Here is a 15,116-nt window from a genome sequence, read left to right on the forward strand (position 1 = left end):
CTTCAGGTGGCACTTGGTGGAGAGGAATCACAGCCTCTCAAGCGCCTTCGCAAAGGTGTTTCTCCCGTCAGTGGTAACTGGGCGTCGTTTGACTGCGTCCAGCTCCGCCCGCTCCCTGTGGACGGACGGTCCGGGCTCCTGCGCACTTTCCCGCGCCTGGTCACCTTTCCTCCCGGGACTGTGTCCCACGGTTCCCCCAGAGTAGTGGTGGCCCCAGAAATTCTAGGAGGCTTTAGCTCAGGGCAACAATTGGCTTGGAGTGTGGCTGGGAGTTGGGGGACAGAGGGTCTTCAAGCTGTGAGGCACTTACTGCACACAGGTTTTTATTTTCCACTTAGATTGTATGTTCACTGCGGGGGTGTTGGGAGGGATGCTAAAGCCTCCCCAGGTGACCTTTAAAAGCTCCAACCCTGCCCTGGGACGGACCTTGGCCGAGGTTAAGGTCGCCGGAAAAACAGGGGTGCAGGGTGGTATTCCTAAAGGAGAAAGGAGACCGAGGAGAGAGATTTTACTCCTTGTCATTTTCTGCTGCGGCAGTTCTTGATGCTGAGGAAATGATACTGACCACAGCAGAGCCCGCAGAACTGCGGAATGAAAACCGAGGAGGGGGTACTGTCGGGGCTGGAGATCGCGGCTTCTTAGAGATCAGTAAAGGAGAGCGAAGGGCTCCGTTCGCCGGAATCTGTGGGCAAAGGGGCATCTGGGTTTGGGGATGCTGTAGCCTGGCCTTGGAGCGCGCAGGATTGGGCGGGAAACGGCCTGGCACGTGGTTACGCTTCGGTTAATGAAGATGCACTGGGAGTCCGACCTCGGTTCGGATCCCGGGTCTTCGACCAACCTGGCTGGGTGTTCATTCACTGAACACACATTGACTAGTGGCTCGCCCCGCGCTAGGCATTATTCCAGAGGCTGGGCATACAGCCGTGTCATCCTGGACTGGTCACTTGACCCCTCGGAATGTCATTTCTTCATCCATACAGCTGCAGGGTTGGATGACTACAAGGTCACTGAGATCCCTTCCAGCTGTCAAATATGACACAGGCGCGAATGGGTGTGCCCTCCGCTGACGGATGAGCCCCCTACTCCCGGCGGTGGGCGGGGAGAAGGACCCGATAGGCCCTTTGCTTCGGTCACTTCTAGGCTGGCAAGACACTATTGTGCTATGCCGGAAAAACACAGCCGTGCGAGGGTGCGGGAATCTAAGTCATCGCAGCCCCCGCAGGCTTGTTTTCCAAAATCCTACCGCACGCCTAGGTGCAACCTCTCTTCAGAAGCGTATTCTTACTTATCTGACCGTCCTCGGTGTCAAAACAGGCCTCTGCAGCAAGCCGGCCGGCATCAGGCCCCTTTCGAGCCCGGGGCCAGGGGCTCGGCCAGTCCTCACCGGGCTACTCTTGGCTGCGTCCCGGGGTCCCACTCTCGCCCGGCGCTGGGAGGAGAACCGACTCCAGCCCGTGGAGCCAGGACCACCGCGGTGGCCGGGTCCGGGCCTGCGCCGCCCGGCGCTGCAGAGCCGAGCCCTGGGTCCCGCGCTCATCGCGGCGCCCCCCCACCCGCAACCCCAGCGTTGGCTTTCCGGTCCCGGTTTCCATCGAACCTTTGTGAGCGCCTGTTCTCGCCTCTCGGGTGTCTGTTTCTAGCTCAGGCTGAAAGTGGAGTTCGAGGACGAGGGAGGGGGCCGCCCCGGCGAGCCGTGCCTCTGGGGGTCCCAGCGCGCGCTCCCAGTGCCGGCGCGGGCAGGCTGTTCCCGAGCCCCCGGGGCCCCGCGCCGGGGCAGCAGCGCCCCGCACTCTTTCCGCGCGTTCGATCTCCCCGACGCTACAGGTGGCGGGCAGGGCCCGGGCCCCCCTCTCTCGCCCAGGCCTCCCGCGCCTTCTTCGGCGCGCCCCGGCGGGTGAGAGGCAGCGGTCTCCAGCGAGCCTAGCCCGGCGCCCTTCCCGCCTGCGGCCTCCTAACATCACCGCCGCTGAGCCTTCCTCTAACCTCCCTCGGTGGGCTTAAAGCCTCGTGGTCCTCCTGGCTCATCCCTCGCGCTCCCTCCCCCAGCTGCCGCATCCCGGAGCTCGGAACCTGCGCGCGGGTCTGCGCCGCGGCGTCGACGCGCCGGGCCGCTGCGAAGCTGGCGCGGGAGGCGGGGAAGGGAAGGGAAGGGGAGGGAGGGGCGGGAGGAGATGGAGCCCAGTGAGAGGCCGTGGGTTCGGGCAAACTGATCCTCGCAGGGCTAAGCAGAAGCAGCTGCTGGTAATAGGCGCCGCCGGGGAGGGAGCGGGTTTCCCAGTCCCGGTCGCTCGCGGCTGCGGCGGGCGCGCGGAAGGCCAGAGCCACCGCTGGCAGGAGCGAACCGCAGCGGAGGCGCCCGCACCACCGGCGGGCCTCGAGGCAGACCTCCTTCACCTTGCGGGGGGCCCCTCAGTCCCAGAGGGCTTTCCTGATACACCCTCCTCACCAGGACGGGGTAGAAAGCCCCTCACACCCCACTTCCTACTTCTCCCACCCCAACGAGCGCTCTCCTTTTCCCTCCTTGCACCCCAAGAATGGTGCTTAGATGGGCGTTATTCAAAGCCTGCTAAGGAGGTGGGACCACGGCCGGCAACTGAAGTCCCCTCACCTCCTCCCCCCACACCCAGCATCCTTGCAGAAGTGGCCAAACACTTCCCATTGTTCTGAGATCAGGCAGCAAGGACGCGCTTCACTTAGAAGTATTTCTTTGGTTCTCTTCCCATGTACTTATAAGAAGGGAAATAAGGAAATGGTGCCTGTTGCAGTTTCAGAAACTTAAAATATTAGACAAGTGTTTGTAAATGAAAACATTTGGAAACTTAGGACAATTAATAAGCACCTGAAAATCCACGACAAGCCGTAACAACTGATTTTTTATCTATCATTTTATATCCGTCCATGATCCATCTAAATATGAAAACCCCGTGATTTTATGTAGTTTACATAAACCACAGGCATCTGGCTTTTGCTCTTGAGTTTTTATTCCGATACATTCATGAATTGGCAATTGGCCCTCAAAACCTACTGAATACGTATTTTAATCCTGGAAAAATAAAATTCAGCTCAATTTATCGCATTTACATCTTATGGAGTTTTTTTTTAATTGGGGGAAAGTTCTCCAAAGTCTTCCCCTCTCCCATCCCATCCCCCCTAGGAGCCCTACTTTCACGGCCTCTGGTTCCACTGCTTCAGCGATATCTAGTAATAAAATCTTTGCGGTCCCAGAATATAATCAATCTAGAATTTCTTTCTTTGAATGTTTACATCATGCAGAGTTTTCGTTACAATCTTGTTAACATGTTTTGTTTAATTCAAGACATGTTAGGAAAGCAAAACAAAACTGAACGTCCTTATGGAGGCAATAATTTTTCTTAAATCTTGATTGAGATATCAGCGGTAGCACTTTGATTTACCTTTCCTTCCCAAAGAAAATTTGTGTTCGATTTTATTGATCAAATGGTGCATCTACGTTGACCAAAGTTTGTCTTTAGATCCTATTTACAATCATATATACTTTTAGCAAGTAGAAGGTACATTTGGAAGCAAAACAGCTTCCAGAAGAAAACCACTCTCTTTCACGCATCTGCCTACCTGTTTAGCCACCCAAAATATATCCTAAAGAGATGTCTTTTCATCTTTACTTCTCTGATACTTGAGGGCTTCAGGTCTCTCTAAATAAATGAAATTCGAATGTCTTGTTTAAGGGAGACTATGCATTTCTGTATCTTGGATTTGGACAAAGGAACTGTTCATAGACTTTGGGGGAAATAATCTACTCCTACTTGGAAACAGCCCGGGGAACAGGATCTCTCTCTGAGGTTTCCCGGAAAAATCCCCACCGCGGATGCTGCTCCTACATTTATTTCCGTAGACGCGTCGCTGTCCCTCTTCCACTTCTATTGGATAAGTGCAGCTGTGAAGAACCAAAAACAATATGTATTGGGAAAGAAGAAGGGAGATTCTCGAATTCTACAGCTGTACCATAATTTCTAGTTTCACTTCTCTCCTCCTCACCTCCCCCATCCTCCTATCCAATTTTCAGGACCACGTGTGCGGTTCTACATCCCACAGTCTCTTCTCGAGTTTCTTAGATAGTTTTTGTTTTTTTCCTCTCAAGTAGTCAGAAAAACAATGCCGAGGTGGGGGTGGGAAAGGGCCTGAAATCGAACTGCAGAGCCAGCAGGCAGAGCGACCGGACGCGCCTGCACTCAGTACCAGCAACCCGGAGTCTCCGGGGGCTTTTCCGAGACTGCCTCAAATGCAAATGTGCAGCGTCCTGGGCTGGAGGAAAAAGACGAGTCTTACGAAAAGGAGCTAGACTTCCGTAATGTGAAGGCGAAATCGACAAAGACAATCCTCCTACCTGAGGTGAATTTCGCTTAACTATCTGAACCGGGCTCAAGTCTTTCCACGGTCTCTGGTCCTGCGATTCCTCCCACGTCGCCACAGACCCCGCGCGACCCCAGACTCTCTCGGTCTGTCCCTCTCCTCAGGCTTCCTAGCTCAGTTTTCACGTCAAATGAGCTCCTTGCAGCCACATTCGCAGTATTTCTTGAACAGTGAACCCCTCTTTCCGAGGCAAACGGTTCGATTAGCATTTCTAGCCCACGTTTAAATGTCAACAGACATTCATCCCCGCCTGTGTCTGGCCTCGCTGGAAATCCACTTTCAACGACACAGGGTACAGGTAAACGCTCTGTGCGTACGTTTTGCCTCCGACGATGTCACTGCATGTGATTGAACTGCAGTATTCCCCGTGTTGCTGGAACAACACCCAAACCTATTGAATGAGTGACTTGAAGCTGCTGCGAAATTTTACATTAACAACAAAGATGAAAAAATTGCTATAAGCAGTCACACTGCAGTGACCACAGGGATCTTGTTTTCTTACATGCGGAAGAATAACTCCTTTTTCACGCCAACAAACATTTTGCCCCAGCTGATCACCAGTGGTTTCCTTAGCTGATTGTGAAGTGGTTTGAGTTTTCCTCTTGCCTACATAAATCAATTTTATGATTTGAAGGGAAATATCTATATCGTGTTAGATTTAGGCAAATTATTGGGCTCGCCATTTTCTTCAGAATCTACAGCAAATTAACACATGAAATCCTGGGACAAAGATTTTTAGAGGAAAATGGCCATGACCTGTCAGTCAGCATGCTGTGTGTTCTGAAAACTGAATGATGAAATTTATCTGTTAGATTCCTTCCTTGCATACTCACTATAAACATCATGGGTTTTGGCTGTGATTCAGTTAACATATAGATATAATATCATGTAAAAGCACTGGTTTAAATGATGCACAAAGCAATGTAAAGTGTTGTTCCTTGAAGAATAGCTTAAGCTATCAAACATTTGGTAGATAAAATAGAGTACCCTACCAAAACAAAGCAAGCAAACAAAATGTCTGGTGTTAGGAGAGAAACCACATGGAGGCAAAGAATAAAACAAAACAAAGGGAAAAAACAGACATAAACAAAAACAGGAACAAAAGAAGTCAACCTCAATCAGCGGTTCAGCTCTCTGAATATCTAATATTCAAGGACATGTTAGGTTTTCATTACCAAGAACATCTCTTCAGTGCCTCTTGTTACATGTTAAGAAATAAAGACAATTACAGTGTTGGAAACATAATTTTTCTCACTCTAAATATTTTATGCTTACCGAACAGTGGATTGTTTGCTTTTTCCTTTTCACTACTCCTTTGGCACTAAATTTGGCACTTAGATGGTGCTTGGTTTGGCATGCAAGGCAAGGCAGTTTGAAAATTATCTTTACAGCTACCTCTGGTGCTATTCTTCAGGCGTATTGTCGGCCAATAGAGAGCTGATTGTTTCGTCTAAATGGGCCTCAGCCCACAATCTATGCTTTTATAGAATAACCCTTTATATTACATCTTTTCAGTGAATCCAAGCATTCTTATCCTGGGCTTTCTGAAATCAGAGTGTACCTGCTTAGTTTTAGTTTTGCATGATGACAGAACTCACAAAATGGAATAGATTTTTAAAAAGTTCAACAGTAATTTACAACTGTAAACCTAAAGTCAATAAAAGTACTATCAGCTATCTGCCAAATACATGGTCAGGAAATAGCAAATGAGATTTAACCTAGATAAGTACAAGTAGTATGTCTGGGGAAATATAATCTAGAAGTCATAAACTAGAGGTCCAACTCCATACTCTTCATGAGTCAAACTCCCAGATATTTCCATTCTCCTGGCCATTAGAGTTTACTTATGAAGCATGCAGTTCTGTTCTAAACTACACTGGAAGAACAATTATGTTGGATATATATATATTTTTAATGCACCTGCAATTTTATTCTTGGAGGAAGAGGTGCTATTTCTTAAATTTCCTAGTTGTGAGAAAGAAGAATAAATCTGATGCTTGTTTGTCATGTGATATTATAGGAACTTAAAAGGAACAGTCAAGCCACTGCCTTTGGGGTGGAGGGAGAAACAAGTGATTTCCACATTGAGGAATCATATTCCCCCAAAACACTTGTTAGATATCCTCTCTTTATAAAGGTAAAGGCAGCTCACAAACAGATATGTTAATAAGTAGAATGATCTGGATAAAAGAAAACTAGAGGCTCAGGAAATCTCCATCTATAACAGTAGTTGACAATGAAAAGCATATATATGCCAAGAGAGAAAAGTGATAAGAAGAGAAGAAAAAACAGGCAAGTTAGTTAAATATGCAGAAGGATTACATCTCAATCACTTTGGAAGATTCACCTAAAAAGAAAAGATCAACAGAACGGGTGTGGGTTTTTTCTTTTTTAATTAGTGAAATATACAATTAAGTTTACCATAGTAATTATTTATGAGACAAAGGATATGGGTAAAACATCACCTGAAAATTATCCCAAGTCTTTGCTTTAGTAGAAATCTGGCCAAGAATCCTAGTCTTGCACCCCTCAGTTGGTGTCCTAAGCTGGAATGCGTAAGGATGAAAGTAAACTTAAACTTGTTCCCTCCACCCCAGGTCCTCTCACTGCATACCTCCAAAATCCCTGGTGTGATTAAAGCATTTGATGATGTCCTTTTAGAAGTCTTAATAGGGGGAAATGTATTTCCTGACATGAGTCAACAATAAATGGTTTAGAAAACCAATCCTAATGTAACAAGAAATTGGATGGAAAAGTCAAAAATTTATGGTTCATGTAATAAGTTCCTGTGTAGTGAATAGACTTCTCCCTGGTTTCTCTCACACGTTTTTTTAGGGGAGCAATAGGCATTTAGTCCAGCAAACTAAAAAGCACAGGTACTTTTTATAATATAAAGGTCCTGGAGTATAGGGACCATGCCGTGAGTCTTGTGTGTAAGTTTTTTTGGTATTATTATTTCTAGGGCCTTGTTGTTGCTCTTCAGCAAGGTGCGCGCTACACTGAAGGAATTAACATGGTTCCTGACAGTACTAAGTGATTTAACTGAGTGAAAGAAGAGAGGCCAGTGTGGGGAAAGTGACTGGTCTTTTAGAAGTTTCTTTAACTGGTTCCTGTACATAAGAGCATTTGCAACTCACACCTGGAGACTTGGCTTCGCTCTTGGCTGTTCCCATATGGTCCAGTCTTCTCTCCCCCATGCTTAGGGGTAAATCTTGATTTAAACTTGTGGGCTGGATCTTCATCCTCCTTATGAAAACTCCCATTAGACGCATTTGACAAGTTTCTCTATATGAAATTACATTGCCAAACTAAATAACAAAGGAATTTTTAAAAACGTGGTGTGTGTGTGTGTGAGAGAGAGGGAGAGAGAGAGAGAGAGAAAGGGAGAGAAAGAGAAAGAAAGAAAAGTCTTTTGAATCAGGGCTAGTCATAACATACCTGTCAGTATAGGCAGAATACAAATACTCAGAGAACTACAAAACTCCTGTTGATTTTTGCCCTCTGCCTTCTGTGGATCTGTATGTGAAACTTTGATATCAATGTACATTTCTGTCACATGTGTTCTATATTTATGCCATAAGCCACAGGATAACTCTACACTTAAGGAATTTTTGTGCCTTTTTGTACAAAAAACTTTGTCATTTCTTTATTGTGCACAGTGTAGTTTAGGCTAGCAGTTAGGATTAGCATTTTATGACATGTAAACAGCTGAATGTTCGAAGTCCAATATAAACTAACAGATACATAATTGAGTCCTTATGGCATTTACTAGTTACTCACATGGCAATTCAACAAATAAATATATCTCTATATACACATCAATAGATGAATATAGACTCTCATATATATTCTCAAATGGAGAATTGTGAATATATGTTTTATTGGGTTTTGGCTTGGCGTTGCAAAGGACATTTAAGCTTTTACTGAAAATTTTATTCATAATTGCATTCATGTCAAATGAAAAAAATAAGTATATTTTATGTCAAAAATAAACCTATCTTGGGTGGTATAATTCATTTGCAGATTGTGACCCTATGCCCAGGCAGGACTGTAAATCCACACCATGTGCCTGTGACTGATTTGGGATTTGGATTTCTGATTTTGGCTGAGAGATGTGTAAAAACCTCAAGTAGTCAACAGCTCCCTACTGGCTGTGCATCTGAGGGGCTCAAGAACATTGTTTATTCCAGCAAGTGTCTGGAATACATTATACTCGATAAATTGGCTCCTGCTACTCCCGTTTTGGAGAATAGGAAGAATTTGTATACTGTGCTAAAATAAATGTACTTTGCCCAAATAACAATTTTCCTTAAAAGAAAAGTCTAAACATGACTCTATCTTCTGAATCTAGGATGGCCAATATTTTAAACACATGGCATTTCTGAAAGAGCAATAATGAAATAATTCTCCACACTTTCAAATTCAGAAACTGGTACAAAATTTAGATCTGTTTTTATCCAAAGGCCATGTGAATCTAGGTTTCCAGAAGTTAAAAAATTAAAATGATAGGACATTTGGGTTGAAAGTTGTTCTATATATGTATTTTAAGAAAATACCAGAGCTAAGGATCAAAAGACTCCTTGTATTAAAACATAAACATTTTAGACTATATGTTACTTCTGAATAACATTGATTTTTCAAAATATGATTTTCAAATAAATAACAAGCCTGTCGTTTTTGACAAGAGAAACTTTCATTGTCTTTGGTGAGTTCTTAGCAGACACATATTTGGTAGTTTTGGGTTATTGTTTGCTCCCTCCTGAAATAATACTTTTGATCACATATGCTTTAAGAGATTCTAGATTTGCTTTTTTATGTTATAGAAATTCCTTATATTTGTGAATGGGTAGAAATGATAAGCAATGAATTCAAAAAGGCAAAGCCATCCTCAACAACTGGCTGGTTTGGATAATGTTTCTATTTGGACAAGGTATTGGGGTCTCATTGGGCTAACATAATTTAGCAATGCTTTGACTTCTACCGGAAGTCCTCTTCACCCAACACACATGGCGTGTTTTGAAAAGTTTCCGGGTCTGCCTACATATAAACATCCAACAGTTAAGATCAAAAATCAGTCTTTGTGTAGATTTCCAATTATCTCCTGTGTGTTGGTTTTATCTTCCAATCTATAATCTGTGGTCTTTGAAGGTGAAGGATTAGGTCTCATTGTTCTGACTAGAGCTTCATAGTACCTACTACAAGTCAACAGATACTCGATGACTGATAGAAACAATAGCAAAGCGTGTGAATCTAGCTGATTCTAAAAGAGCCTGTACCATAATACCCGTATTCATGCCCTGCTTTCTACTTTCCGAGGGCCTTTTGCTTACATTATCTCATTTGATGTGAATAATTGAGTGGGGGTGGGAAAGGGATTTCATATGAGAGGGAGAGAGAAGTGCAAACATTTGAAGGCTCACTGGAGGCGATGAGTCCTTATAAGAGCAAATCATCAAAGTATTTGCATATCTTTCGCTGCTTGTGATTGGATCCTAATCAAGTAAGAGGAAGTTCCCGAAGAAGGAGTAGCTCAGATTACCGGCCTGTAATGGACGCTTCATCCAATGCTGAAATACCTTACGCGTTGAATCAAGAGTCTCTCTGGCCCCTCTTGAGTCACAGATGCAAAAGAACTTAGGGGTGACAGGAACTTTCCCCTACCCTCCCAAAGGGTTCCTTGATGCCAAGAAAGACAAAACATTTAGTAGCGAGGATACTGGGCTAGACGTGGACGTTTCGTCCAGGCCCCCATGCACGATTCTGGGGAATCCACTTACCGCTCTTTGCCTCGGTTTCCCTAGCTCTAAGAACAGTACGTAATTTTAAGACCACTTGCAAAATTATTTGATACCGGATGTTTTGATAAGTTTCAGTCTGATGGCTTATTGCTTTATATCCTCCCCACACCACCAGGAAAACAAACAAACAAACCACTGTGTCACTCCACCCACCTTTCCTTCGGGGCTACCTCCTGCACACCCATCTCCCCCGTGTTAACAGAGCAAACGCTACCACCCCGTGCCTCAGTGGAAACACTGCGAGGGCCCAGGCGTCGGAGCCACCCCTCGGGGCGTGGGCACCAGGCCCAGGCTCCAGCTCGGGCGCCGAGGGGAGTCGGGGCCCGGGCAGGGGGGCGGGGAAGGGCGGGGAAGGGGGTACTGGGAAGACCGGGGTGCCGGGAAGAGGGCTCCCCTCGCCAGCGCCGGCCACCGCGTCGCTGCGCGCTCAGAGCCGCGCCAACGGCGCCCCGCGACCCGGAGGCACAGGCGCATTTCCGAAGGAAAGAAAGAAAAAAGCTTCGACTGGCTCGAATTTCTGGAAGCCAGAGCCGTTTGGGCCCTCAACACCGACACAGAACCCCTCTTAGCGCTGCCCCGGCCTCTCCGTTACCCATTTTCGGTTTGGTTTTGGAAGAACCGGTTCCTCGGCCCCGCGTCGCCGAAGCTGTGACCCGAGTAAGTCCAGCCGCCGGCCCCCTGTCGCCGGTCACCCTCCCCTCGCGCGCTCCCTTCCCACCTTCGCCCCCGGCGGCCGTGCTCCCGCCCCTGCCCCGGGCCGCCCGGCCGGCTCTGGCCTCCAGTGGGGTTGCGGTGACCGGGAGACTTTGTTGTGAAACGAAATCTGACCCTTGGGCGCCGAGGCCGCGGCCGAGAGCCCGGGACCGTGACGCCCGCGGCCCCAGCCGGGCCAGGAGGGGCGGGGGCGGCGGAGGGGGCGCAGCCGACGCGGCGCCCCGACACCCCACCCCCGCCGTCGATCGCGCGCGCGCAGCGCCCGCTCCGCGGCCCGTCCGCCGTCTCCTCGGCCGCCTCCTCGGCATGGGCACCGCCGCCAGGTACGCGGAGCCACCTGGAAGGACGCGGCGGCGCGCGCGCAAAATGGGGACGCGCGTCGGGAGAGCAGTGAGGGGACGCCGGCGTCGCCCCCGGCCCCGCGGCATCAGGGCGCTGCACGTGGAGGGATGTGTCTAGGGCCGGTGGGTTTTCCTTGGGGGAGGTGACGACTGATGGGGACGTCGGGGGACGGAATGGGGGGGGGGCGTCATCTTGGCCTTACTTGCTGTTGTGATTGCCGTCTTGGACGTGTGCTTGCGTTTGAAGCTCCAGTGATAGGAAATATTCGGGGAGGAGGCTGAACAAACGAATATTTATATTTAGTGCTTTCTGGCCCCCGGAGTCCCTTCTTTTGGCCCAAAGTGGGTTGTTTGGTCCAATTAACAGAGACCAGTTAAAAGAAGTAGCAGATGAATTGGAGGAGGTCAGCGACGGCGAGGCATTATTATTATTCCATGAATAATTAGAAAAGCAAGGAAAAATAAACAGGATCTCTGCTTTAACTGTGGTGAGAATAATGCAAATGGTATAAACAACTTTCATTGTTTCCTTCATGTTAAGACCCACCCAAGTTTTTTTGTTCCGGAAGCCAGACTGACTAACGCTAGCTAGGTAAGTCGTCTCATAAAGCTCAACGCTTCTTGAAAAAATTTGGGTAGGAGAACGACTCAAACCTGTCAAGAAATGTGAGTTGATTGTATATTCAAAAGAATCAGTGGCGAGTGTCTGCACAGAGGATCACAGCTAGGAGTGGGAAGTGCAGGGCTAATGCGGGAGCAGGATCTCCGTGGAGGCCAAGGAAGGCATTCTTCCATCCTGTTCAGAGACCCTAGTACCCTAGAATCCTCTGTCTCTAGTCAGAGCTGCTCATTCAGCCAGCACTGGGAAACGTGCCACGTACCAAACATCTTGTTACATGGATTAAAATGGTTTCTGCCCTGAAGGAGTGGTCTGGTAGACAGTTGTGACCTAATATGACTAGTGCTCAGATGGAGAAACACAGATGGACCCGGCTTCCCGGAAGCAGGACTGGATGGGCCTTGAAAGCTGTGTAGCAATCTGGGTGGAAGGTGCGTCCTCCAGGCAGAGAGCTGTTGGCACCAAGGGCATCTGGAAGTGGTCTGGTGTAGCTGCAGGTGAGCCAGGAGAGACCTGGGACGCAGGACAGATGTGTAGGGACGGTAGCTGGGGATAGATTGGAAAGGGCTTCCATGTCAGACCAAACAGACTAAATCAGACTTGTTCCCTATTTGGAAGAGAGCAAAAGCTCACAAGTTTCACAATTTGGAACATGTGAAGAAAGCCTTGGGGAGAAGGCAGAGGAAAGTGTTAATGAAGATGTTACAAAATAGGAAGTATAAACAAATGGTCAGTGGGATTGTTTAGCCTATAAAAAAGTCAAAATGTTCACAAAAGGTAATTAAAGAGAGGGAACATAACAAGAGCAATATTGTTTTACTAATTTTTATCTTAGTAACCTAAAAGGCAGCTCTGAAAAGCGTCCAGTTACCCTATTCCATGATAATTTTTGAACGTAAAAACTAGAGACGATTTAGCATATTGCATTATAGTTTCATGACCTTTCATCCTTTACAAAGTGATTGTTATCACCTACTCACACATTCATTGAGCATGTATTATGTGTAGGACGCATTATCAATCTTCTCCATCCCATAAGACGCATTATCAATCTTCATTGTGCTGATGAAGAAACGAGCTCAGAGAGGTTCATTAATTTTTCCAAGATTGCAGAGCTGATGAGTGCTCAAGTTACAGACTTAAATCCCTACCCAGCTTCTCCAAGTTTTCCGTAGTCTTTTCCTCTACCCTTGGACGCGTTGGGACTAGCTGTCTGGGGCTTTCTCTCCTTTATCATTTCTGTCAGTGACTTGAAAGAAGGAAACTAAAGGAATGGTTTTGAGGTTGGCATATTATACAAAGCCGAATGGATGTCTCAGGTCGTTTGCAGAAGCGTTTGTGTATCCCTAAGCTCAGTAAGTGCCAGTGGTGTTTGGATCCAGAGGCCACTGATCACAGACATGTCCTGTGGAAGGGGATCAGAAAGTTAAGTAACTTGTTTCTAAAAGGATGAGTAATTAAATTTTGAGCCTAGAGAGGAGATCTGATTGTAATTTTAGGAAATATCATCGAAATCTTCAGATGTTTCAGGGGTTGTTTTGTATCAGGGGCATATTAAAATACATTTGTGCTTGTGCAGAAGGAAAATGGACCCTAGAAGAGAGGGTTTTGATCTGTCTGTTTCGGCTCAGTAGAAGGGAAAACCTCGTAAAGGTTAAACCTTCCAGCTGTAGACTAAATGGCTTGCCAAGTTGGTGAATTTCTGTCCCCAGAAGCGTTCATGCAGAAGCAGGTTGGCTATCAGTCAAGGAGGTTTCGGGTGATTCCTGCCCTAGATGGAATTTGGATTCTACAACTTCCTTCCATGGCTCCATCACAACATCCCATACCATGTATATTGCTATCACATTGTACCACCCAGTAGCTGTTTTCTTAATGAATTAAGGGGAGAGAGCTTTCTTAAACTTTTCAAGTTTCGCTGTAATGTAAGTTGTCCTTTGATTTTAAGAAAAGAGTGAAATCCAAAGAAATCCTGAGTCAGTGCCTCTCTTCTGACAGCTTAATGCTTTCTCCATTACCGTCTTTATTTTCGGTGTTTTGGCCTCTGAGACTGCAGCCCTGCAGTCTTATTCTGCATCGAGCAATCCTTACTCTGGTCGAGACGCAACTAAAAATAAGAGTCAGCATCCAGGAAATGAGGAAATTGCTTTGCTAAACTTTGCTTGTGATTGTCAAAGGTAAAGGAGCAGGGAGGCATTTATTCTCCAGTTCCTCCTAAACTACACATGTAATCTGCATGCATTCTAAGGTCTAATGAGGAACGTGGGCCCCCTGTAGTAAATACGTTCCCTAATGAGCTGAATATTGAAGTCTCTGCCTCTATCCATGGTTCAAATTGCCTTTGAATTTTAGCAGCGAAAGAAAAAGAAATGTCAGAATCTGAGAAATATGTTTTCACCTTATTTTTATGAATAAAACTGCTTTTTTGTTCTTGACAGATGAACTTATTGTGGGTTAAGCAGTCAAGCAGGAATAAATGTCATGTGCATCAGAGAGGAGTGTTGGTGGGTGAACATCAGCACTGATATCATGTTTGACTTGGAGGGGCAAGAACTTATCATCTCCAATGAAGAAGGCAGTCACTATCAAAACCGTTTGTTGCTTCATTAATGGTACTGGGGGAAAAAGATGTTGACAATTGTTAGGAAGTATGAACTGTGGCACATTAAAATTGGAATTGACATATATACACTAATATGTATAAAATAGATAACTAGTAAGAACCTGCTGTATAAAAAAATTAAATTAAATTAAAAAAAATCAACTTTATGAAATGTAGAGTTCAGTGAATTTTGACAATTATGTACACCCATGTAACCACGACCTTCAAGATATAGAACACTTCTAACGCCTCCAAAAGTTCCCTCATGCCCCCCACAGTCCAATCCCTCCCCACGCCCATCTCCGTCCCTGGCTCCAAGCAATATCCTGCTTTCCATCCCTGTGGATGAGTTTTGTGATGTTTTATTAGCATCTTCAGAGGCATTCGATGGTAGAGCTTTCTATGTAAAAGCAAAGGAGTAGATATTTCAGATCCCCTTCTCTTTTGAATAAAGTAAGAAAATTCATCATTTAGTTATAGTTGTTTGGACAGTAGCGAACAACCACTGAATGGAACCAGTTTAGTTTGCTACCAGTTGTTCAAGAGCATAAGTTATTTTAAAAGTACAATTATAGTCGTGGGAAACTGAGAAACAATTTCTGTGATACATTGTAGACTAGCAATGCCCCAAATTCGTAGATACAGCAGAATTA

At 46.2% G+C, this 15,116-nt stretch overlaps 1 protein-coding gene across 7 annotated transcripts in view; it reads left to right on the plus strand.

The window, feature by feature from the left end:
* The first annotated feature begins 10,556 nt into the window (after positions 1-10,556).
* EYA1 (EYA transcriptional coactivator and phosphatase 1) overlaps positions 10,557-15,116 on the plus strand; it is a 326,842-nt gene continuing 322,282 nt past the window's right edge. For 6 of the 7 annotated variants that reach the window (XM_057532324.1, XM_057532326.1, XM_057532325.1 and 3 more), the window contains exon 1: positions 10,557-10,844. The gene's annotated coding sequence lies outside the window, so the exon portion shown is untranslated. Of the gene's footprint in view, positions 10,845-11,125; positions 11,225-15,116 lie in introns of those variants that run through there. The other variant, XM_057532323.1, reaches the window with a different exon arrangement.

Source organism: Balaenoptera acutorostrata, chromosome 17, assembly GCF_949987535.1.
Source record: "Balaenoptera acutorostrata chromosome 17, mBalAcu1.1, whole genome shotgun sequence".
Classification (NCBI taxonomy): domain Eukaryota; kingdom Metazoa; phylum Chordata; class Mammalia; order Artiodactyla; family Balaenopteridae; genus Balaenoptera; species Balaenoptera acutorostrata.